A 27,538-nucleotide genomic window follows, 5' to 3' on the forward strand; every position below is an offset into this window, starting at 1 on the left:
CATTTGGAGAGACTTAATTTGAATTGAAGCTTCACCACTGATGATCTGTGTGACTTTGGGCAAATTGCTTCCTTGTCTTTAAAAAGAAATTAAGAATACTCTCTTAGCTGGGATATTATGAGTTGTGTGTGAAAAAATGTGTATTAGAGAGGAAAACAGTAGCTTTTACCCTTCTTAAGACACTGATGTGTTAGGTGGCTGTGCGGTGCTTACCATCTAAAAGGGCATCAATAGATTGTGCCAGGGCGGAGTCAGACTTCTCCAAAGTGAACTCATCCCTCAGCACCTCCCTGCCCACCTAGAGGGATGGAGTCTTGTGCCAGTATCTTGTTGGTGGTTGTAGTAGAGGCTCACCTTTTAGCAGGGAGCCAGGTTGAGCCACCTGTCTAGCTGCACCAAGTATTGGTTCTCATCTCTTTTCACCCAGGAGAACACGTTCTTTAAACCCTCTTGAGCAAAGGAGGAGAGCTTAGCCCAATCATTAACTATACAAACAGAACAGATTCAATCTACTCGGAATGGTGAAATGAGAAAGGCTTTCCTTTTTAGTTAGTTCTATAAAAATACAAAATACATAAAACAAAATCAAACAAAAAAACCTGATGTAAACAGATGGGAGGTCTCTTCAACTTAATTTTTTGAAAAACTATAGAAAATAGATTCTAAAACTTTTAAACTTAAACAGAGGAACACAACAATCTTTTAACTTAAGAGGTGGATATGACGGTGATAGGAATTGCATTTCAGATCTAACTCTCATATATAACTCATTTAGTCCTTAATACCTGGTGAAAATCATCTGGAAAGTATTGGTACCTGCCAAGAAATCTCGCCAAGCTACATAGCAATAAGCTATCCTGATGAAAACCAAATTCATATCAACATGGCTCATAGGACATCCCATTTAAAATTAATGGTGTAGTGGAACAGAGTAGAGAGCCCAGATATGGACCCTCAACTCTATGGTCAAATAGTCTTTGACAAAGCAGGAAAAAATATACAGTGGAAAAAAGACAGTCTCTTCAATAAATGGTGCTGGGAAAATTGGGCAGCTATATGTAGAAGAATGAAACTTGACCATTCTCTTACACCGTACACAAAGATAAACTCGAAATGGATAAAAGACCTCAACGTGAGACAGGAATCCATCAGAATCCTAGAGGAGAACATAGGCAGTAACCTCTTCTAAATCATCCACAGCAACTTCTTTCAAGATATGTCTCCAAAGGCAAAGGAAACAAAAGCGAAAATGAACTTTTGGGACTTCATCAAGATCAAAAGCTTCTGCACAGCAAAGGAAACAGTCAACAAAACAAAGAGGCAACCCACGGAATGGGAGAAGATATTTGCAAATGACAGTACAGACAAAAGGTTGATATCCAGGATCTATAAAGAACTTCTCAAACTCAACACACACAAAACAGATAATCATGTCAAAAAATAGGCAGAAGTCATGAACAGACACTTCTCCAATGAAGACATACAAATGGCTATCAGACACATGAAAAAATGTTCATCATCACTAGCCATCAGGGAGATTCAAATCAAAACCACATTGAGATACCACCTTACACCAGTTAGAATGGCCAAACTTAGCAGGACAGGAAACAACGTGTGTTGGAGAGGATGTGGAGAAAGGGGAACCCTCTTACACTGTTGGTGGGAATTCAAGTTGGTACAGCCAATTTGGAGAACAGTGTGGAGATTCCTTAAGAAATTAAAAGTAGAGCTTCACTATGACCCTGCAATTGCACTACTGGGTATTTACCCCAAAGATACAGATGTAGTGAAAAGAAGGGCCATCTGTACCCCAATGTTTATAGAAGCAATGGCCACAGTCACCAGAAGTGGAAAGAACCAAGATGCCCTTCAACAGATGAATGGATAAGGAAGATGTGGTCCATATACACTATGGAGTATTATGCCTCCATCAGAAAGGATGAATACCCAACTTTTGTATCAACATGGACAGGACTGGAAGAGATTATGCTGAGTGAAATAAGTCAAGCAGAGAGAGTCAATTATCATATGGTTTCACTTATTTGTGGAGCATAACAAATAACATGGAGGACATAGGGAGATGGAGAGAAGGTAGTTGAGGAAGGGGAGATGAACCATGAGAGACTATGGACTCTGAAAAACAATCTGAAGGTTCTGAAAGGGAGGGGGGGTGGGAGGTTGGGGAGCCTGATGGTGGGTTTTATGGAGGGCGCGTATTGCATGGAGCACTGGGTGTGGTGCATAAACAATGAATTCTGTTACACTGAAAAGAAATTTTAAAAATTAAATTTAATTTAAAAAATTAATGGTGTGTTATGTTTATGAAATGTGGTTTAGGAGTCTCTTCCCTGTTGGGTTAATTTTTATTCTTTTTTTTTTTTTAAGAGAGAAGGAGAGGGCAAGAGAGCAAAGGGGGAGGAGGAGAGGCAGAGAAAGAGGCAGAAAGAGAATCTTAAGTAGGCTCTATACCAAGCACTGAGCCCAACGCAGGACTTGATCTCACGACCCTACGATCATGACTATCATGACTTGAGCCAAAATCAAGAGTCAGATGCTTAACCAACTGAGCCACCCAGGTGCCCCTGGTTAATTTTTATTCTGCAATGTTCTTAATCTTAGAAATTTTCCATTAAAATTTGCCTATAAAGCTTAGATATAATGGTCATATACATGAGCCAAATTGCAGAATTCACTTAGAAACCGTTTAAGTTTGAATATTTTTATTTCCTAATTCAAAAAGCAATTCAGAATTCCAAATTAATTGATAACATATAACTTTCTTTAAGGCAACATCCATCCATTTTCTTAATCTTATACCTTTTGATTTCCACCCACATGACTTAGCTTTTGTCATGGTAAAATAGATAATAACACAAGGTTAACAAGGAGAGCAACATCTGTCCTGATTATTCAGAGAAGCACAATATTTCTCATCTTCATACATTTGTTGGAAGCAGAAATCATTTTTCTCTTCGTTTCCATAGATACAGTACATCTGGTTATTAATCAGAATGATAGACCATAAATTACAGAGCCAGTTAAATATCATTTGTCCTTACCTAATACTCCAAACATTTTCTTATTTATTAATTGGTTCCATTTTTTATACTGTATATGATTTTGAAGGCCAGTTTGATTTAAATTTAGATACATTTCAGATATATATATAGAAACAATGGTCTTACTATGCTTAACAATAAATAAAACATGATCAAAGAAAGATGCTATACAGATTGTATGAAATAATGTGTCCCTGTTTCTAAGAAGACAGGCAGAAAGACAATGTTTTCTTTATCCCCTGTTGAAATCACTTCAGGTTCTCTATGCATCTTTCTCCCACAAATTACGGTCTATTCACTTTCAGTTTTCCTCCTCAGTATAAAAAGTTAGAATGTTTAAAGACAATATATATTTTATAAACTCCACAACTGAGTGACAATTATTTTATGGAAAGTAGAAAGAACTTAAGGTAACACAAAAGAGCAATAACTAGAGGGAATAAGAAGAGAATTATACATACACTGGAAAGCACATCTAAACGTGAACATTTTGACCTCCTTTACTCAGCCACCACATACTACACACCACTAACACCAGAAGACCGGCTTCCGTTGCTCTCCATGACCTTCGTTCTGAACCACTCTCCTTGGACCTCACTTTGAACTGCTTCCAAATATCCCAGTTATTTACATTTGCTACTCATTTTTTCCCGCTACTTTCCCCTAAAGTATCTTTAGGGGAAAGTATAACCTGTTACAATAAACACAGTATTATTTACACAAGAGCTTCTTGGTCTTGACACTATTGATATTTTGAACCACAGAACCCTTGTTTATGGGGGCACTGACCCTCCTGCACTATACAATTTTTAGCAGCATCTCTGCCTTGTACCCACTAGGTCTCCTAACACCACTCATCCCAAATCTTATCAATCAAAATGTCTCTAGATATTGCCAGATATTCACTGGTAGGTAAAGTCAATCATCCCTATTTGAAACCGCTGGTTAACATCGACATTTACTTATTTATGCATTGATCCATTCAATAAAAGTCTATCAGATGCATGTTTTGTGTCAAATATTGAACTACAACTGTTAAGAAAGATGTAGTGTTTGCCCTCTCCTATCCTGAGTCTAGTTATAAGTATGAACAAGTAAACTGTCAATTACAACTTAGTATATAAAATATTATCACATGGGGCGCCTGGGTGGCTCAGTGGGTTAAAGCCTCTGTCTTCGGCTCAGGTCATGATCCCAGGGTCCTGGGATCGAGCACCATATCGGGCTCTCTGCTCAGCAGGGAGCCTGCTTCCCTCTCTCTCTCTGCCTGACTGTCTGCCTACTTGTGATCTCTGTCAAATAAATAAATAAATAAATAAATAAAACCTTAAAAAAATAAAATAAAATATTATCAGAGAGGTAGGAACAAAGTGCTACTGGAGCATAAAGAACAAAATATTGCCTCTCTGCTCCTCCCTTTCAACAGACAGCTGCATCTTCTGGTGCTGTGACAGCTGCATCCCCAAGACACAATGGGAAGGTCAGAGTGAATAGATTTGGCCATATTGGTCACCTGGTTACCAGGGCTGCTTTTAACTCTGGCAAAGTAGATCTTGTCACCATCAATGACCCTTTCATTGACCTCAGCTACATGGTCCTGTATGATTCCACCCGTGGCAAATTCCATAGAACAGTCAAGGATGAGAACAGGAAACTTGTCATCAATGGAAAGTCCATCTCCATCTTCTATGAGTGAGATCCCATGAACATCAAATGGGGTGATGATACTGGTGCTGAATATGTTATAGAGTCCACTGGAGTCTTCACCACCATGGAGAAGGCTGGGGCTCATTTGAAGGTTGGTGCCAAGAGGGTCATTATCTCTGCTCCTTCTGCTGATGCCCCCATGTTCCTGAGAGGTATAAACCATGAGAAGTATGACAACTCCCTCAAGAGCGTTAGCAATACCTCCTGTACCACCAACTGCTTGGATCCTCTGGCCACAGACATCCATGACAACTTCGGCATCATGGAGGGACTCACAACCCCTGTCCATGCCATCACTGCCACCCAGAAGACCGTGGACAGCCCCTCTGGGAAGCTGTGGCATGACGGTCAAGGAGCTACCCAGAACATTATCCCTACTTCCTCTTGGCACTGCCAAGGCTGTAGGCAAGGTCATCTCTGAGGTGAATGGGAAGCTCACTGGCATGGCCTTCCATGTCTCCACCTGCAACGTGTCTGTAATGGATCTGACCTGCCACCTGTACAAAACTTCCAAATACAATGACATCAAGAAGGTGGTGAAGCAGACAACAAAGGGTCCCCTCAAATACATCCTGGGGTACACTGAGGATCAAGTTGTCTCCTGCAATGTTAACAGTGACACCCACTCTCCCACCTTCAGTGCCAGGTCTGGCTTTGCTCTCAGTGACCACTTTGTCAAGCTCATTTCCTTGTATGACAATGAATTTGGCTACAGCAACTGGATGGTGGACCTAATGGTCCACATGGCCTCCAAGGAGTAAGAGCCCCTTAGACCACCAATCCCAGTGAAAGCAAGAGGAAGAGAGAAGCCCTCCGCTGCTGGCGAGTTCCTGCCCCAACTTATCCCCCAAAACACAGAATCTTCCGTCCTCCACCATTTCCATCCCAGACCCCCTGAAGAAGAGGAGGGGCTTCGGGAGCCCTACATTGTCATGTCCCATCAGTAAGGTATACTGTACCCAGCCAAAAAAAAAAAAAAAAAAAGAGAGAAAGAAAGACAGAAAGAAAGAAAGAAAGAAAGAAAAAAAGAAAGAAAGAAAAAGAAAGAAAGAAAGAAAAATAAAATAAAATAAAATATTACTAAGGCACCTGACCAAGTTGGCCAGGGTGAAGGTTGGGGGAGTCCAGCTTTTCACAAAGAAAGAGGTGCTTAGCCAATACGTGGAAATTAGTTCAGTGAAAAATTTTAAAAGGACAGAGTGTTCTAGGTGAAGAGAACAATTACGTGAAAGCGTGTAGTTGAGAAAGCAGGTCAGCATTACTGAGGTACTGAGAACTGTAAGCAAGGACCAAGTCGTATTAGATCTTATGTTTCATTTAAAGGAGTTTTGACCTTATCCTAAGGACAGGGTGAGCTATGCTCTAGCTCTTCAGGGCAGTGACTCTGATTGGCTGACTTTTGTAACTTCAGATAAATGTCCTTCCAATTTAAATCAGTCTTGAGTACATGTACACCAGCCCAAAACTGCTCCAAGTTCTTTACTCTTTTACCAGGAACAAAACAAACCATCAATCTTCCCAGTCTATCCATTAAAAAATGCGAAATTGGAGCACCTGGGTGGCTCAGAGGGTTAAGCCTCTGCCTTCAGCTCGGGTCATGGTCTCAGGGTCCTGGGATAGAGCCCCACATCAGGCTCTCTGCTCAGTGGGGAGCCTGCTTCCCCCTCTCTCTCTACCTGCCTCTCTGCCTACTTGTGATCTCTGTCTCTCAAATAAATAAATAAAATCTTTAAAAAAATGTGAAATTATCTCTGTAATTTAAGCTAAAGCTATCCTAAATTTTTCACTATTATAAAAATAACTCTAAATTCCTTTTATAATTGATTTTATTTATTTGAGAGAGAGCAAGATAGCAAGAGAAAGAACATGAGCATGGGGGAGAGGGAGAAGAAGTTTCCCTGCAGGGAGCCCGACATGGGGCTCTATTCAGGACCCTCAGATCATGACCTGAGCAAACGCAGATGCTCAATTGACTGAGCCAAATTACAACCCAAGCACCCCAAATAACTCTAAATTCTAAAGATACTGCATGTGATTATAATCAGAGTATCAACTTTTCTGTGTACTAATTAAATTAATACTCAAAAAAAATTTTTTAAGAAGATAAGGCAAGTGCATAGTTAACTTACCATATATAAAAAACTAAGGAAAAAGCAAATCAATGGCATGTCAGGTTTAGACAAAGCCTGCTGACTTACCCCTCTCCATGGCTTGAGGTTTTAGATTTGTCTAGAATTCAGTTGGGAATTCCTGAATTATAAAGACTTTTTTAAATTGAATGTCTAATATATTTATTACATAAGCACTAGATTTGGTTCTTTGTGTGAATTAAGAACATTAAGTAGGCAAGTGATGTTTATTCAATACACCACACAACTAAAAAAGACATTTAGCATGAGAAAACACCTTGATGTGACTTAGAATAATATCTGAGTCACATAAAGTTAAATGAATGCAAAGCATATTGAGAGAATTTATTTTATTTATTTTTATTTTTTACCAAACAGTGACTGTTTTTTAACAGAATCTAGTTTTGGTAGAATTCATTTGAAATTTGAAGGATGAAAAATGGTAGGGTTGCTTTGTTATTTAGTATTCTTACGCAAGGCTTTGTAAAATATGTCTATTTGCAAGTAAATATGTTTGAATTCATTTCTTCCTTATCGTGTGTTCACTACAGCATAAAACAAGGGAAAGAAAGCTCTGGAAAAAATATAGCAGGGATGAACTTTCCACCCAGTTCTTTAAGGAACCACCTTTACTTCTAGAGAAGTGGGTCAGCGACCTCTACGTTTGAACCGTACCACACTTCGAAGCAATTCTTGTCTATTGATTTTTCTCTCACAGGTAAAATATCTTCCTGGAGTTTTAATTTCCCATAAATTCTTTCTCTTGCATTTTTCATTCTAAATGTTTAGAAAGCCTTTCAAGTGCTAGAAACCTGACCTTCCCTGAAACACTTATTTCTGTCTAGTTTTCTTTTAAGAAATGAATTTAAATATCATGGCAGAGTCCCTAAAAATGAACAACCATAGGATCTTTTTATGATATTATCTGTTGTCTAGGTTTTAGAAAGGATTGCACCCTTTCTAAGTGGTTATATCTAAATATCTAGTTAAGATTATAAAGCCTACCAGAGGAAGATTGGAACTTAATTCTTTGTTCATAACATTATTTAAATTTTCAACAGTATTCAATGAAAGTTAAGTTACAATTTAAAATAGTAAATTTAAATGATCTTTAGTCACAATTACAATTTTTTTTAATTTAGCAAGATTAGACTTGATTTTTAAAAAGAGAAAAATGGGGGCACCTGGTGGCTCAGTCAGTTAAGCCTCTGCTTTCAGCTCAGGTCATGATCCCAGGGTCCTGGGATCGAGCCCCGCATCCGGCTCTCTGCTCGGCAGGAAGCCTGCTTCCTCCACTCTCTCTGCCTGCCTCTGCCTACTTGTGACCTCTGTCAAATAAATAAATAAAATTGTTAAAATAAATAAATAAACAAATAAGTAAAAAGAGAAAAATGAAGAAAAATACAAAAATAAGAGAGAGAAAGGAAGGAAACAAAGAAGAAAAGAAGGAAGGGAGGAGGGAGGAAGTGAAGAAAGGAAGGTGGACATGAAGAAGGGAGAGATAAAGAGAGGATATTATGGTTTATGTCATAATTCATAGAAGCTACAGTGTGACAATCTCCACCGAGATTTAGAGTCAATAAATAATGCATGAATGCAGAGATTCCTGGCCAAAAAGATAAAATTCAATCTGAGTGAATATAATAATCCTTAAAGAAAGAAAAGTTTCCATCATAAATTGGTAGAGAATATGGAAAAGCCGGAGTGTTCTCAAATGAAATTCTTAAAAACAAAAATTGGAAGAGCAGAAACTGGGGTGCCCAGCCAAGCTTCATCCAAGGAAGAAAGCATCCTAACCAATTACACTTATAGTACTACAGTCCCATGACAAATGTTCTCCCTTTAAGGAAGATGGATACATCAGACTAAAAAAAAAATTGTATCTAAATCTCACTCCTCTGATTCCGATTCCAAATGGAGGTGCCTACGGTCAATACTCTGATCATGCCAATACTTGTGAATATTGTTATACTAACAATATTGTTATACTAACAATATTGTATGCTATAACTATTAACTATGTATGCAACACACTAGTCTCATGAGTCTGGTTAATGGAAATTCATCGCAGCAGTGGCTAGCACATCCACTCTCAGAGTTAACTATACAAGATTTAGGATTACATACTTATCAAGATAATAAATGTCACTTGCAAGTCCTCTTGCCCAACAATCAGCTAGTCTTTCTCAAGTGGACACCTTGACCATTATATTGCCTATTTGCTTTCTCCATTTGAAATTTCTACAACTAACATTCACCTATTTCTTCTGAATGTTAAACAATCTGTAGAAATCATAAATACAAATGATATGTACCTTTTCTGGATGTAGGAATAAGTGATGATATCAGTTTATATATTCACCTTTTAAACATAACTCCCTCTAAGTACTGTAAGTGGGCCATTCCCACCTTGAAACAGTTCAAAATCTAGGGGGGAGACAGAAGTGTGCATTAATGTGATGGACTTTGAAAACACTACAATGGTGGTTTGTAGAAGTGAAATTGTAGCAAGAGGAGAACCAAGAGACTTTATTAAATATTTTGTTGCATTTTCTATCTCATGTATCAATGATTTGCTGCTCTTTTACCTATAGATTCTCTAACTTATGAGTCACTAGTTCAGATATTTTTAAATTTTTTATTATTATGTTCAATTAGCCAGCATATAACACATCATTTGTTTTTGATGTAGTGTTCAATGATTCATTAGTTGCATAAAATAAACAGTGCTCGCAATCACATGTGCCCTCCTTAATACCCATTACCCAGTTACCATATTCCCCCACCCCCCTCTCTTCTGTTACCCTCAGTTTGGTTCCCAGAGTCCAGAATCTCTCATGGTTTGTCTCCCTCTCAGATATTTTATAACCAAAGGTTTTCACCAAAATTTAGGGAAAAGTTTGTTCTGGGAGTAGAATTTATGTTGGAAAAATTGGCAATAGCATGGGATCCTCATTCTTCCATTTTGCTTTGGAAATAACTTGCCTATTAGCAAAAGGCTAATTTCACTATGTTCCCAATTAGAACTCAGACATATTTCTAATATAATCCACAGGAAAGCAATCACTATGTCTATCTTGCTTACCATTACATCCATAGGAACTATAACAATGTCTGGTACAAAAAAGAAGCTCAATAGCAACTACTCAGTGTATGCACAAATATTTAAGCATGTTAAAAGCTCCTCAAAGCTGTGAAGTGTGTAAGCCTGATGATTCACAGACCTGTATCCCTGGGGCAAATAATACATTACATGTTAACTTAAAAAAAAAAAATGCTCCTCAAGATCCTGGGTAGTAAAGGTCACAGAAGGTTGAAGTGATATCTTGCCCTTTGGGAACTAACCTAAGCAAAATTAGGTATGCAAAATTATTAGGCTATTTTGATAAATATAAATAGTATTAATACTGAGAGGGAGGTAAAAACTGCAGGTCTATGTTCTGAAGATCTCTTAACACATCAGGTGTTCTATTACAATGAGAATAAGTTTCGGACTGAATCCTACAACACATTCAAACACATATTACCAAGCAGGCACAGAAATAGTTAAGTTCCAATTCTCTGACCTCACAGGAACTCCAACTAGCACCTTCCATGAAATGTTTACTGGAGGGAATTGCATCAATATTTTAGTAGCAGGTGTCAACTAAATTTCTAGTCAGAAGCAGAAGACAGACTCCTCAGTTAATGGCTACCCAAAGAAACAAATAGATAGACCTAGGGTAGCACTCTGAAGAATGTAAGCTATGGTTTCTAATGTTGACATTACTAGTATTTTGGGCCAATAATTCTTTGTTGGGGGGAGGGGCTAAGGGGTGGGAAGTTTCTGTGCATTGTGGAATTTTCAGCAACATCCCTAGCATCTACCCACTAGATGTCAGTAGCAGCCCCCTTTCCCAGTTGAGAAAACCAAAAATGTTGACATTGCCAAATCACAAACTTGCCCCCTAATCAAGAACCACTAGTCTAGGCTGCTTGGTTCATGGGAAATTCTGTCTCTCTTTATGTAAGTCACGGGTACCTATGCAATATTTCAAACCAGCCCATATATCTTGAACATTCTCATTTCATCAATGAAAACTCATTTCAAGGTTCCATACGTTATAATTAGGACACCTAGTAGTAGTGATCAAGATATAGATAGTGAGAGTCCTAGAAGCAGGTGCCTCAGGAAAATGGTCTCCTGATTAGATTCTTTCAAATGCTAACTAACTGCTTGTCTGAGTGTATGCCTGATTGGAGTATTTCAAATGCTAACTAACCATCCCTCTGACTTCAAATAAAATTAACACTTGGTATCTAATTTAAACCCCGTGTTAGTTGTACTTACAGGTACTTTGCAGCAGCAACGACTGTAAAGGCTGAACTCTTGGGGGAAAAAGTAATAAAGTTAATAGCAATAGTGCAAACATGTGGGACAACACAAGTACACATGTTAAGATCTTGTTGGGAGAACAGCTAGATAGATGTAGCATGTTTTACATCTTCTCTCCCTGAGTCCTGCCCAATTAAAATGATTTTGCTGGTGCACAAATATATTCATTATAGCAGGTTTTCAGTTCAAAGAATGAAGTATGGGTACAATTTTGCAGGAATATAGAGCAAATGTTTGGATAATGGGATCTGAATAGTGAGGGATATCTATATGTACGATGCTTTTCTTTACACCATCAGGTTCCATGAGTCAAAATTGAGACCATCAGGTTTCATGAGTCAAAATTGAGAGGTGCTGTAGTTTTAGATTATTTCAGTTTTGGTTTTTGTTATGAAATGATGATGATGCTGACAAAAGTCAGGTAGTTCCCACTTTTCTTTGTGCAAAATACAGGAAAAATAGGACAGGCCAAATCAAGTGAGTCCAATTAAATAATCACAGCCCAATGGAGGTATTTTAGATAAATTATGCCCCTGGGCAGGATAGTAGAGATTTTATGCCTGACCCAATGAGAAAAAGAAAGAGGGAATCAGAAAATCAGTCAGAGAAGGAACATTTGTTCCTTAACATTTGTTAAGGCACATTACCCCTTTCACACACATTGTTCTCCATCTCTGAACCCAGAGGCCTTGTCTCTAAGAACATAATAGTCTATAAACACAAAGGACAGCACTCACCTGGGAAGAGATCCAGTGGGACATTTTCAGACAAACAGGAGAAAATTCTACCTAATAGTTATCTACACAAGACATTATATCAACTTTCACTGACTTATATGGTTGGGGGGGGGTGGGATATGATAAACAAACCCTTATAAATTGGTGAGGAGAGGGGGAAACCTTATTCCTCTCATCTAATATTTTCCTGAGTCTCTCAACTCCCTCATCACTCACTCCTTCTCCCCATAAAAAGAGAAATGAGGTAACTAATTAATGCATCTGGGGAAAGAAATGAGTTTGCTTGACGTAGCATGTTCAGTTTTTCTCCTTTAAACCTTCCCACCAATAGGAATTCTACCAAATCTCTACCAATTCTACCAATTCTCAATAGAGAGAAAACACTCTGGGATGCTATCAGCCCTATAGGAAACCCATCGTGCTAAGTTACTGTTGTCTAGATTCATCACTTCCTGAATGGTTAAGTCAGGAGTGATGTATTAAGAAAGTCATTATGACAGTACATCTACACTACAATCTTCAATCCAGTTTTCACCTGTTATGAAGCTGATATCTTCATTTCTGTCTGCTCCCTAGTCTGTGTCTCAGTTAGCTCTGGATTCAGAAAGATAATAGAATAATAAATATTTGCTAATTCATCAATAGAATAAAACACAAGAAACCTTGAGAAATAGGAACAAGGACAGACTATCATAGAAAGGAAACAGCACTTCAATATTGAGGTTTCTGGTGTGATCAGGTTAGGTGGCTCTTAACTTTAAGAGCTTAGAAAGAGTTAAGTGGGATTCTGACACTGTAGTGTCCCAGCAGCTTATAGTAGCTTTGCCCACAGGTGAAAGACTACATCCTTTTTTTAAAAAAAATATTTTACTTATTTATTTGTCAGAGAAAGATAGAGAGAGAGAGTGCTCAGAAACAGGAGGAGCAACAGGCAGAGGCAGAAGCAGGCTCTCCACTGAGCAGAGAGCTGGACATGGTGCTCGATCCTAGGACCCTGGGATCATGACCTGACCTGAAGGCAGATGCTTAACCAACCGATCTACCCAGGCTAAATTCTCTTGTTCATTAAGGTTTTCAACAGACTAGAAGTCACCACACACACACACACACACACACACGCCCATAATAATAGTTTTAAATTGATCTAATTTATTAACTTTATAATCCATGACTATGAGACCTTATTATATAGGAAATATGCCATCTTCTTCAGTTGAAAAATATATATATATATACGTATATATATATATACGTATATATATATATCTCAGCAAAATTATTGGAAATACAACAGCTATGTAGGCAATTTAAAAGAACCGTTGCTCCTGAAACAATCTGTCTCTGGAAATCATATTTGCTCAAAAAAGAATAGATTGAATTAGCTGTACAAAAAAAATATGCTTATACAGAAGGATGATAATGAAAGAACAATGAAGGAAGGCAAGAAGCAAGCAAGAGATTGACCTAGGAGAAAAGGATGAGATTTTGGAGATCAGACTGAAAGTATATAAATGGGAAAAGGAGATGGACTCAGGTCTAGTTGCTCTTAAAGAGAGGATGTGTAAAGGAGAAGATGCTTAGTTATCGCCTGATTAGAAAGTGTGACTGTGGCTTAAGAATCTGGCAAAGGAAAAGACCGAAGTCCTCAGAAAGCAAAAAGGCCTCCAAGGGAAATAAAGATCCAAAAATATGCAGTGACTTCTTTCAAAAACGTCAGAGAAATAGAACCTATAATAAAAACAATTACAACTTATTTCTGTGGTAGCAGAATAGTGTCCATCCTCTAAGATATCCACACCTTACTCCCTAGAACCTGTGAATATATTATGTTACATGGCAAAGGGGACTTTGAAGATATTATTAAGATTGTGAACCTTAAAATAGGGAGATTTTCCTAGAATGTCCAAATTTGCCCAACCCTTAAAATTAGAATGGGAAGGCAAAAGACCGTGTCAGAAAATTGTGGCAGGAAAAGACAGAACAGAATCACGACAGCAAGAGAAGAATTCAAGGCATCATCACTTGTTCTGAGATGCAGGGGCTATGAGCAAGGACTAGAAGGAGACCTCCAGATGAGGCCAGCCTTCAGCTGACAATCAGAAGGAAATAGGCACCTCAGTCCTACCACAGCGTGGAATTGAATTCTGCCAACAGTGCAAATAAGCCTGGGAACAGATTCCAACCCCAGAGCCTCTAGGTGGGAACACAGGCCTGCTGACTTTAATTTCAGCCTTGTGCAGCTTGAAGCAAAGGAAACAGCCAAGCCACTCTGGGACCAGACCTTTGGCCTACAGACTGCAAGTGAATAAATTTGGGTTGTTTCAAGCTGCAAAGTTTGTGATAATTCATTACAGCAGCCGTAGAAAAATAATATAACATTCTTTAAAGATTGGGACAGAAATAAAAAATGAAAGGGTCAATTTAGTGATTTGACAAGATCAGTGAAAAACACTCAAAGCATGAATGGTTTAATATCAGGGAAACATTAGGTAGGCACACAGGTATTTACTGTGCTTTGAGAACATTCTCTAAATATTTATGGATGTAAAAGTCTTTGCAGGAGGCACAGATAAACTAAGGCATAACTCAAAGGCAGCCAAGCAGGACTTCCATTTCCAGTCAAGATGGAGACAGGAATATAACTTATCCCTTTGCCTAAAATATCCAAAAAATGGGCAAAACATCTGAAATACTGGTCTTCAAGGCACAGAATGCTAGACAATGAGGGCTCTGGGTACGGATGACAAGAGTTGAGGAACAAATGAGCTATTCTCTACACTGTTGCTCCAGCTTACTGCTTTGAGAGGGTTTCCAGGCTGCAGCGTAAGAGGGGGAATCCAGGAAAAGCCCGGTTGACTCCCTGACTTGAGAAGACAGAACTCAGACTCCTAGGTAACCAAGGCAGCTTGACAGGCAGAACTCCATAGGGGAAAGAGTTGTGCAGAGAAACAACTCCAGAAAACAGTAGAGGGTTCCTGTCAAGCATTTACTGAGTACTAACCAACCATTAATGTAAGGAAACTACCTGAGGGCAAGAAAAGAATTACCAAGAGGATTAGCTTTGCCTCTGCCCAGAATTCACACAGGACCAGAAATATCGCTGGCTCCCGCCAGCCAGAATGGAAGACTTCATGCTTCACAGGACATTAGGTAAAGTATACAAAAAGATCTTCCCTCATTATTGGAGAATGAATAGACTTAGACTGAGAACTCTTAACATATCTTAAAAGTAAGATTTGACAGAATTAAACTGTTTTCAAGTAACTTTACTGCATTCAGTCCACGTGAAAAGATTTATATTTGCTTGAGCAATCAGCCAGCATCAACTGCCAGACATAGGATTGAATAAGTAAGTCTTCAGTGATTCCAACTCCTTTGCCTTTGAGCTGTACCACATGACACTAAGTAGAATAAAAGTGACCCAACCCAATCAAGGCCCAAATTGCAGATCCTTGAGCAAAATAGATGTAGCTGATGATTTTAGCCACTAAGTTTTGTTGTGGTTTGCTATCCAGCAGTAGATAAATGAAACATTCCTTTTTTGGATTCAATTTCAGGAACAAGTTTGTCACATTCACACTTTTACATACTTCTATTTAATCAAATGTAAGTTTTATCAATCAAACAAAAATACATAATTTCTAAGCCTCTAATGCTCAATTAGTTAGGAAATATAGGATTTCCTCTTTTTTTAGTAATTTCACTAGAGTATGTCTTAGTGGCAGTCATTTGGGTCAATATTCCCACATACTGATAAGCTCTTTTTAAAATTTACTTTCAGATATATATTTTGTAATTTTAGGAAACTTTTCTTAAATTTCATTTTCTAGTATTTATTCTTCCCTTGCTTTGATTTTTCTTCTTAACAGACTGTTATTATTCCTATATTAGACTTTCTTTTTCTATCTTTAATATCTGTCACTTTCTCTCAAATCTTTTATTTTAAATTTATTTTGATTTAAACATTTTTTCTCTTTTTGTCTTATAGTTCTCTTATAACACTATTTGTTGTGTTTATTTAGTCTTGTAGTCCTTCAATTTAATCGTCATTTCTAAAATGATTTTTCTTCAATTTCCAATTCTTTCTTACATTCTGTCACTTTCTTAGATTTCTAAGTCTTACTTATATTGTTTTTCATAACTTGTATCATTTTCTTAATGTCTATTAACTTACTTTTAATTAGTAGGTTATGACTTCCACCTCCTTTAAGGACATGTCTTCTTAGCAGGCTTATATTATCTGTAAAAATGCTATTCTTTTTATTCTTTTTTATTTCTGTAACAACTTTTGGAGACTTAACCAATAGTTTCTGGATAGTTTATATAAAATTGATTTTCATGAATTTTTAGAATTCAGCTTTTCTTTTAATTTTAGAGCTCTCTGTAATGTTGTTTGTATACTGTTAAATAATAAGGCAACTTGCTGAGATTTCCTGTCTCTTTCTCCTCACTCAATCTTGTCTAAACATTGCCCTTTGGTCCCCTGGTTGTCTCTCTGTCTCTCTGTTTGCCAGTTTTTAATCCATTCTAAACAGTTTCTCCTTGGTGTGGGATCTTGTCTTGAAAGGAAATTCTAGATGGTCAATTTTAAGAGTCCAAAGGCCCTAGACTTCTCTAAAAATTTTAGGCCTTACTGTGAAGGTCCCAGCACTCTCTCTCACTCTCTCTCTCTTTCTCTCTCTTTTTTTAAGATTTTATTTATTTATTTGTCAGAGAGAGAGACAGAGGGGAGTGGCAGGCAGAGGGAGAAGTAGGCTCCCCACCAAGCAAAGAGCAGATGCAGGATTCGATCTCAGGACCCTGGAATCATGACCTAAGCTGAAGGCAAACAGGTAACTGACTGAGCCACCCAGGTGTCCCCCCAGCACTTTGACAGTGGATAAAACCCATTCCCATTATCAGCTGCGGTTCTCAGATGGCCCCCACCATATTTTCAAGTGGATATTAGTTGGTTATTTTAAGATCTCCTGTTCTCAGGTCCTTCAGACTCACCATTGATTTCCTCTGCTTTCTCTTGAACATAAGACAGTATCTTTGTGTTGTTACTCTTGGTGGTTTGTACCTCCTTGTACTTTTGGAATTCAAGAGACCATCATGCCACCTAATTTTATTATGAATATTGTCCATGAACACTTTGTTTTGCTCTCTAGTTGCCAGGTTATTCCTATGTGGGGATTTGAGAAGATACAAAAGCCATCTCTATTTTCCATCAAATGATTTTTCAACAACATAATTTATGATGACACATCATCAGAGTTCAGAAAGGAAATATTTTTTCAGATTTCAAGTTAACACTACGTGCCTAATGCCAAATATTCTATTTATCAAATATATTGATTGAAATAGGTAAATACAAGCTAACTTTATTTCCTAACATTAAATTTTATTTTTTTAATTTTATTTATTTATTAGAGAGAGAGAGCAAGCCCGAGTAGGTGCAAAGACAGAGGGAGAGGGAGAAGCAGAAGAGGGAACCCAATGTCTCTCCCCTCAACCCCACCTCCCCACACCACCCTCACTCATGCTCTTTCGCTGGCTCTCTCTCAAATAAATAAATCTTTTTAAAAAAATGTAGTTACAGGCCCATACACATGCAGAAAGTTTCCCAGTTAAGGAAAATTAGCTTGATGTTCTACTTCTAATTAACCTTTGTTTTCTTCACTTTTAAACTTGTACATGCAGGGACTTGTATAAAATTATTTGGAAAAAGAACAGGAAAAAAAAATAGGTGTTTGATGTTTGTTCATTTGTTTCCGTGTCACAGAGAATGCTAAAGGACCTCAGGAATCCAGGGGTGATGGATGCCAAAAGCAATTGAATGTTTCCAAAGATGTGGAGATCACAATGGTCAATAAATCCCTGTCCCTTTTGGTTCATTTGCAGAATAAGAAATGAAATAGAAAATGGATAACTAATATTCTCAGATTTTTTTATTCTAGAAAGAAAATCTTCCTGGATATTAATATTAGCACATATGAATTATGCTTTCAATCCTTTAAGTTATACTCTTCTTGGATATAAAGACCATATTTAGTTTTGATAAGCTGTAAGTAAAGCAAATCATGTATATATTGACAAACAATAATAATAATGCTGATGCTTAAAATTCTAGGAAATTAAAAATGTGGTTCAAAAAAACACACAGATTTAATGAGTCAAATAAAGTAAGTGAGATCAATATCTACAGGTGTTATAAACATAGAAATTGTTATTTACCCAGAATTATCACAATGATTACTGTGCTTGCTCTCTCAGTCCAAAACAATTATAAACAGGTTAACTCTGTTTGACTTCCCTACCACCTGCTGGTGGAACTTGGGATCAAACCTAGGGATTAAACTGGACAAGTGTGCACTTGAATCCAGTTATGGTTGAAGTTTCTTTACTAAAAGATCAGAAGGTAGACATACTTATCTCAGGAATGTGAACAGAGGAGCACTATAGCCAGACCAGGAAAATGGGAGGGATTGGCAGAGATCAAACAGAATGCCCATTGCTGTACTGTTTTACCAACTATGTACTCAAGGAATTTGGGCTCCAAGATAGCATGATGTGGTTCCACTTAACACAGGACAGAATAATCCCTCCTGATGAGTCAGACTCGTGGGAGAGAATCTGTGTTGGGTTTGAAAACTCCTTTAGAGTTTCTGCCAGGCAGCATCTTATACTAAAAAGATATATAATTATATAGAGTGACTAATTCATTTTTGTACATCTCTTAGATGATCTATTAGATGGGGTTATATATTTACCTAATTTGTCTCCACCATTTGGATTGTGCCCCTTTGATACAGGGGCTGCATCTCCTTCATCCTTTCATCTCTGTTATCTAATACAATGCCTAGAATATGTTAAGTATCCAATAAAAGTTTTTTGATAACTGAATAGGTAGGTGAGTCTTCACTCAGAAAATCTAGTGGCATCTGCAGATTTGAGTATTTACCTGTATGCTCCCAGGTGTTCTTGTAACTTCAAATGAAACTGCCTTAAAACTGCATGAGAACTGCTTTTTCTATCCCAAACTACCCTTCTCCTGTCCCTTCTGTTGTTCATTTTTATGTTTATTAAAAAATTAAACTTGGGATGCCTGGGTGGCTCAGTCAGTTAAACATTGATTTTGGCTCAGGTCATGATTTCAGGATTGAAAGGTGGAGCCTTGTATCAGGTGCCATTCTCAATGCAGAGTCTGCTTGAGAGTCTCTCTCTCCCTCTCCTTCTGTTCCACCCTCTGCATGTGTGTGCCCTCTAAATAAATAAATCAATAAAATCTCTTTAAAAAAACTTATCAAAGCATCTTTGCATCTATAAGTATAGGGAACCATAGAATCTTCTCAGCTTACAAATAAAAATATCTGTGAAAACAATAAGGTGGGGTTACTCTTTTCAAAGGTTATGCTATGATTTGTTTCCAAAGTGAGCTTATATTTCTTAAACAACCTAGTCTTAAATTAATTTTTCATTTACTTTCAATACTTATGCACATTAAATCTGACCCAAATAATTTATTCATTCCTAGGTCACCAAATTATGCAGAGAATACCGTCAGCTTATAACTCTCTAAACCTAAAATGTGAATCATCTCTAGATAGAGTTTAAGTATGGCATATTCCCCCAAAGTATTTCTTGGTAAAGATTTAAGCAATTGTTGAATATCTGTACTGTCTCCTTTCCAGCCCTCATAACAACTCCTACACAGTGACTATTGAGTAGTATTCCTTTGTGTTAGCAGCTGGCTTCCTTCTTTCAATATATTTTAAGAACCATCCTAGTTGCAAACTAAAGTTCTATTAAGGCATTTCCCAAATTCATTTTGACTAATCTAAGATTTGGTTTCTACATGGCATGACTTTTCTTAGTCATAATTAAACCAGATATAAAGGGGACCCCAAACAGATTTCCAAAATTAATTTCTTTAAAAAAAAGTTTTTTTATAGGATCACTTCTTATATAGTTATATATAAGAATGTGTATCTTGCTAAACATTCACCTTCTTAAACATTTAATCTTCTTACTGACAACACGTAAGGAGTGTTACTTAAGTCTCTAAGACAAAAGTCTAATCAAGTCAGCTGCATTCTTTTCCACCTTGGATTTGGCAGCTATGGAAGTTCAAAGAAAATGAAGGCTTGGCTTGGACATGGGTGTTTTCACTGAAGGTACCTGCCAGTAGAGCACTGACAGCCCTTCAGGCAAAGGGGATTGAGAAGCTCACAGAGTGACAGAAAAAAACCAGGGTTGACAGAACCCTGACCATATTTTTCTGAGGTACATATGAGACACCATCCCACCATATTCAGAAGGCTGAAATCTTAAACTGGTGAATGCTTGTAAGGTCCTAAAGGTAATGGGAGAGCAAGGGACAGTGAAATTTGAACTATTAATAATAGAGAGATAATCTCATCTGTTACCAAAGTCTAGTGATACTTTTTAACAATTGATTTGAATTTTAAGTATTGTTATTTCTTTAGCATAATGTTCACTACATGCGAGGTAACAAATTGAAAAGAAATAACAGTATCAAATTTGAGAACCACAAGTAACTATGAGGCTATCATATGAGTTATTCACATAACTAATAAACTGAATAGATGGATGGATAGATGAGAAAATGCCAGATTTGGGACAAAAACAAAGAAAGTAGAGCAAATGCCAAGGTCTCAATGAAAGCTGCAGAATAACCAGAAAGCTAATTAAATAACAACAACAACAAGGAGGAGAAGAAGAAGAATAGGCAAATGAGGGATGGAGGATAAGAATTTTTCATACAAGGAATCTAAATACATGATCTGGGAGATTTGGTGTCCCTCTTAGAATTACCTAAGTTCTGAGAGATGTAATTGAATATCAGAATCTTGGGATTTGTGAAAAATTTACATACATGAAGATAATGAAATTGTTTGTATACTACTATCTTGGAAAATTACACCTATGTGGTCACCATGCCTCACTAGGGAGAAGTAGGTTTGGACGCATGTGAAGGAGCCATCAGTAGGTTCAATGGATAGCCTGAAGGAAACTCAGAGAAACCAGTGCTGATAGACATAGCAGGGGAGAGAGGAACTGATCAGCCCAGAAGCAGTGTGAGAACTGAAGGGTCCTGGGAAGGTCCAGAGAGGTGCAAGGGAAGAGAAGAGACAAAAAAATACAGGAGGGAGAGGATGGAAGCTGTTTCAGCAACCCCTTCTAAAATAAAGAATATAGTCCTATATATGTAAACAGATACTCTAAGTTTTAGCTTTATTTTGAGTAATGTACAAACATCCTTTACAGTATAAGCATCTCCTGACATTGTAAGGACCTCAAGGAAAAAGACTCAACTATTAATATCTTTCCCTACAATGTCCACATGTGGTGCCTCTCAAAAAATCCTTTCACAAAATAAAGGCCAGATATTCTCTTTTGCTTTTATCTTTGGTTGTTATAGCAGTTTAGAGAGTTTTCCAAAAACGTTAAGGCATAAAGATAAGTCTCTTTTCACCAAATTGCTTTGCTCTCCCATGAAACTTTCCTGTTCTTTTAAGAGAACATTTTAGAATGCCCTTATTTCAGAATTTTAAAGAAATATGAAATTTAAGTAACTAAGTTATCCTGGTGGACCACCGATTCAAAATTATTGCAGTCTGTTTCTCAGTTTATCAGTCTCCCGAAAGACCATTAAGTACTATGCACAAACAACCGTACATCTTTAAATGCACAGAAGCATAGCCCAGAAATTAAGATGGGAGTTTAATTTATTTCTTCTCCATTCAGCTTTCATTCTTTTTTCTAGTGCTTTGTAAGCTGGTTTATTTTTAATTGTGATTATTCTAAGAAAAGAATTTTAAAGAAAAAAGAACAAGGATCTTTGCCATTAACTTTGTTTTCATGCTTTTCCTTTTTCATTGTCCATGTCCTGTATTGCCTGTCAAACTCTGCCTTTAAAGTGGGGGAGAGGGACCAGGAAGGGGAGTACCACCCTACCCAAACTTTTGGTGACTGCTTCCTCCTCTAAAATGTCATAGCACAGATCATGTTAAACATTCACTTTGTTCTTAACATGTGTATTATACTTACTATTACTACATAACAACAACAACCAAAAAAAAAAAAAAAAACTTAGCAGCTTAAAACAACCACTTCATTATGGTCTAGGACTATGAAAGTCAAGAATTCAGATACCACACAATGGCAATGGCTTATCTCTGTTCTACAACATCAGCATTTCAGCAGGGAGTTTCTTAATGGCTGGGGGTTACAATCACAACTGAGAGACCATTACTGAGACAGGGTGGAAAGAGAAGAGGTCACCGGAAGAGAGGTTAGCCCAGCAATTCAATGGGATAGATGTGCCCTATTAAAGAAAGTTGACTAGTTGAAAAAAGATACAGAAGTTAAACAATGTTCCATAGGTTGTTTAGAAAGTGGCTTAATAATCTTCTTCCTGTTTCCTTGCCCTTGAGTATTCCCCTCCCACACTGATTCTGGGCTTGGTCATGTGCGTTGCTTTGGTCAATGGCAAACCTGACATAAGCAGAAATTTGAAAAGTGCTCGTTTATTAAAGGCTTATCTCTTGTTACTCCAGAATTCTGTTGCTCTCATGTTAAAAGCCAAGGCTAGTCTGCTGGATGATAAAAGATCCCTGGTCTAATCATCCTCATTACCATAGCCAAGAGCCAACATCAACTGCCCAATAGATGGGAAAGGCAATTCTAGAACACCCAACCCACAGATGGTTGTAGAAATACATGACCAACCCATCGACACAGGAGCAATTATAAAATGATTGTTACCTTAAAGTTTTGAGGTGATTTGTCATGGAGGAAAATCTAACAGATATAAATATCTACAATCTTATTTTAAATGGTATGCTGTCCTGTGGTAGAAACTCTTTTTTGTCCTAAATATGCAATAAAAATTTTCTAGAGACCATGTTGATGATGATTTGGAAGCAGAATAAAATTGGGCAATGGTGGTAATTGAGAGATGGAATAATTGGACAACATGGTATAGGAAAAGAATTAATAGAGGCAGAAGATAAATAGTATAATAGACAAAGAGGATAAAATAACATCTAGAACTCAATCCAGTAGTAACTCATTTCATAAAACTGAAGTCATGAAACTGGATTAGAAGTTGGAGCCAATTTCATCAAAAAATTGATAAAGAATATAAGATAACCCAAAAGCCCTATTGAGCATCCAAGATGTTGACATGGTGTTACACTAAAAAGAAAAAGAGAGAGAGAAAGGGATTGAGAGAGAACATGATGGGGAAGCTAAAATACACTCTTGTCTACTCGTCTTTGATATTCATTTGAAAGGTAACATGGATAGGACTTAAGATTAACCACATCCATAGCTGTGAGCTGTGAGCTGAAGCTTCTTTTCTTGCTTCTAGAAGTTCTTTTACCTTTCCTGTCAGTATTTGTTTAAGAATTTATGATTGAGTTGGCTGAATTCATTCCATGAAAATTTATTAACTATGACCACACTGGTAACCAGAGAAAGGTAGAATAAGAAGGGTGAGTTGAAGTTTGTTAACAGTTACAGGTAAGGTACTCAAGTAAAATGCAGACTGCAAGAGTATCAAAATAGAAGGTTAATTTGTCTGTATTAAGCAAGTCGTTGAAGGTTTATTTTGTTCAACAAGATGTAGCCTTCAGCTAAATTCATTTTTAAAGACAAAACTCAGGTTAACAGAAAACATTATCCAAAAATGTAAATTCTATACCAAGAAAGAGACAGAATATTAATATTGTAAACTGCAATAATTTAGAGGCACCTGGGTGGCTCAGTTGGTTAAGCATCTGCCTTTGGCTCAGGTCAAGATCTCCAGGTCTTGGAATTAAGCCCCACAGGAGGCTCCTTGCTCAGTGGGGAGTCTACTTCTCCTTCTGCTCCTCTCCCTGTTCCTGTGTGATTGCTCTCTCTGTCTCTCTCAAGTAAATAAATAAAATCTCTTTAAAAAATAAAAAATAAATTTAAAAAAACGGGGTGCCTGGGTGGCTCAGTTTTTAATAAGCATCTGCCTTTGGCTCAGGTCATGATCCCAGAATCCTGGGATTAAGCCCTGTATCAGGCTCCCTGCTCAGCAGGAAACCTGCTTCTCCTTCTCCCACTCCCCTTGCTTGTGTTCCCTCTCTTCCTGTGTCTCTCTCTGTCAAATAAATAAGTAAAATCTTTTTTAAAAAATAATTATTAATTAAAAAGTAAAACTGCAGAAATTTAAACCTCTATAATTTTATAGAGTGATGTCTACATCCCCATTTCATTCTGAAATATTTGAAAACAATACTATTCATTGAGTTAAAAGTAGACCAGTTTTCCCTTTCCATGTTACCCAGGGAAGGGTCCATAAGGCATTGTTTTGCATTTCCATTGTAATTTAAAGGAAAACTTTCACAACGTCTGGAGCCCTTGATGTCCTGCAAATGAAGGAAGAAGATATCCTCAAATTCCTTGCAGCAGGAACCCACTTAGGAGGCACCAACCTTGACTTCCAAATTGAACAGTACATCTGCAAAAGGAAGAGCGATGGCATCTACATCATAAATCTGAAGAGAACCAGGAGAAGCTACCGCTGGCAGCTTGAACCATTGTTGCCATTGAAAACCCAGCTAATGTCAGTGTCATATCATCCAGGAATACAGGCCAGCAAGCTGTGCTGATGTTTGCTGCTGCTACTGCAACAACTTGATTGCTGGCCGTTTCACTCTTGGAAACTTCACTAACCAGATCCAGGCAGCCGTCTGAGAGCTGAGACTTTTGCTCGTTACCCATCCCAGGGCTGGCCACCAGGCTCTTACAGAGGCACCTTACATCAACCTGCCTCCCATTACTCTGTGTAATGCAGACTCTGCTCTGCGCTATGTGGACATTGCCATCCCTCGCAACAAGAAGGGAGCTCAGTCAGTGGGCCTGATGTGGTGGATGCTGGCCAGGGAATTTCTGCCCACGTGTGGCACCATTTCCCGTGATCACCCATGGGAGGTCATCCCTGATCTCCAGTTCTACAGAGATCCTAAAGAGATTGAAAAGGAAGGGCAGGCCTCTTGTGACCAAGGAGGAATTTCAGGTGAATAGACTGTTCTAGCTCCTGAGTTCACTGCTATGCCACCTGAAGTTGCAGACTAGTCTGAAGGTGTGCAGACGCCCTCTGTGCCTCCTCAGCAGTTCCATACTGCGGGAGGGAAGTGGAGGGCCCAGCCGGCCACTGAAGACAGGTTTGCAGCTCTCACCGCTCAGGCCCCTGAATGGGTAAGAATAACCACTGAGCAGTCTTATGCTGCTCTTCCACAAATGCAAACAAAATGGAAATAAGGTTGATGGAAAATAAACAGTTTCTTTAAAAAAAAAAGGATAAAGAAAGGTAAACCAGTTTTATAAATAGATATATTCTAAAATAAATGTACGTATTATTCCTAAAAGTATGGTTTTCATAAATAAAGTATTTTATACATTTTTCCTAACGAATACTTGACCAGAACTACACATAAAGTGCCTATAAATTGTGGAGGAGAATTTATAAGTATACTACAGAATAAAAATTTTGAATTCATATTTGAAAATTATTATGAAATATCATAAGCAAATTTTATCTTAATTTTTTTATTTGGAATACTTTTGGTTAACCTATGGTGTCAATGCATTAAAATAGATATCTCACTGACATGTAGCAGTGTTTGGATAACTAGTCTCATTATTTCAGTGTTACCAGCTTTTCAAGCCATTACTAAACTAGCAATAGCATATTTAAGATATTACCCAAGAAATTTCAAGAGAAAATTTGCTAATTCCTGAAAACTTCCCAGAATACTAACTAAATGATTTTTATTTTAAACATGCTGTCAATCATTATAATTATCAAAGAAGACAGAGTTATATTCAGGGAAAAGAAAAAAAAGCATTTCCTATGAAGAACCACTTACAATGACAGAAGTAATCATTTGCTCAACTCAAGAATATGGAGAACACAGGGGGACGTTAAGGAAAAAAGAGTCAATGGGAGAAATTGTAGGTTTTCAAAACCCAAGTTTTTTTTTAACTTTTTGTTTTTAGAGCAGTTTTATATTCACAGCAGACTTGCGGGGAAGATACAGAAATTTCCTATATAGCACTTGCTCCCACACATGGATAGCCTTCCCTTTTATGTACAACCCCTACCAGAGTGGTATGTTTGTTACATTTGATCTACATTGAATATCATTATCACCGAGAGCCCATAATTTACATTAGGATTCGGTCATAGTGCTGTACATTCTGTAGATTTGGACAAATGTATAACGACATGCATCCAACATTAGAGAATCATACTGAGTATTTTCACTGTCCTAGAAATCCTTTTCATCCCTTCCTCTCCCTCTACACGTGACAACCCCTGATCTTTTTATTATCTCCACAGTTTTGCTTTTTCTAGAATATTATAGAGTTGCAATCATATAGCATGCAAACTTTTCAGACTGGTTTCCTGCACTTAGTAACGTGCATGTAAGGTTGTTGTGTTCCATGTGTTTTCATGGCGTTATAGCTCAGTTGTTTGGAGAACTGAATAAAATCCCAGTGTCTGTACGTATCATAGTTATTCAACCAATTCACTTACTGAAGGACATCTTAGTTGCTTCCAAGTTTTAGCAATTATGAATAAAGTTGTTATAAACATCCATGTATAGTTTTTGTGTGAACATAATTTTTCAACACCCTTGGATAAGTACCAAAGAGTGGGATTGCTGGATCATATGGTAAAAGTATGTTTAATTTTGTAAGAAACCACCAAACTGTCTTCCAAAGTGTCTGTACCATTTTGCCTTCTCACAAGCAATATATGAGAACTCCTGTTTTTCCACATCATCAGCAGAATTTATTGTTGTCAGTATTCTGGATTCTGGACATCTAATAGGTGTGTAATGGTATGTCATTTTAATTTGCATTTTCTGATGATATATGATATGGGTCAGGCATATTACTTTTATCTGTTTCAATTGGATCCCTGGCCATGACCTTTTCTTGTTCTGTCTTTTGAAATGAATTCCTCCATCTTGGCTTTTTGTCTGTCTCTTCTTCTGTGTGTTAGGAAAGTGGGTTATGTTTCCTGCTCCTGAGAGTATTGGCTATATGAGGTAAAGGTCATATACCCTCAGGGCTTCAGGAAATATCTCTGGTGTATGCTGCATACACTCTACTGTGTTTTGGCTGCTCTATCCCTCAGGTCAGTCCTCTGCAGAGTTTCTCCTTGCCTGTAGTGGGGGATGTTTGGGCCTTGGCCAGAGTTAGGTGTGCTCTGGCCTACATGTTAAGAGACGTGATGCTGTTTCCACTAGAACTGAAACCTTGCAGAACTTTATGGTCAGTAGATGTGGTGCAAGTGGAGCTTTGCACTGATCTTCTGGGGGGAGGGCCTGTGGCTCTGATTCTCGGGCACACTTGTTCAAGAAAAGCAGTACCAGCAGAGTGCAGGGTGGCAGGGCTTGGTGTAAGCAATTTAGGCCACCAGTGGTGGCACTTGCTCTTTACGGAAGTTAGTTGATGCTGAGGGGCGGGGGAAGGAAATAGGAC

General features: G+C 37.8%; 2 pseudogenes; both read left to right on the plus strand.

The window, feature by feature from the left end:
• The window catches only part of LOC116866781, a 30,314-nt pseudogene extending 24,787 nt beyond the window's left edge, over positions 1-5,527 (plus strand).
• Positions 5,528-22,953: 17,426 nt separating this feature from the next.
• Positions 22,954-25,306, plus strand: LOC116866782 (annotated as a pseudogene).
• The last annotated feature ends 2,232 nt before the right edge of the window (positions 25,307-27,538 follow it).

Source organism: Lontra canadensis, unplaced genomic scaffold, assembly GCF_010015895.1.
Source record: "Lontra canadensis isolate GAN:19392208 unplaced genomic scaffold, GSC_riverotter_1.0 scaffold11, whole genome shotgun sequence".
Lineage (NCBI taxonomy): Eukaryota > Metazoa > Chordata > Mammalia > Carnivora > Mustelidae > Lontra > Lontra canadensis.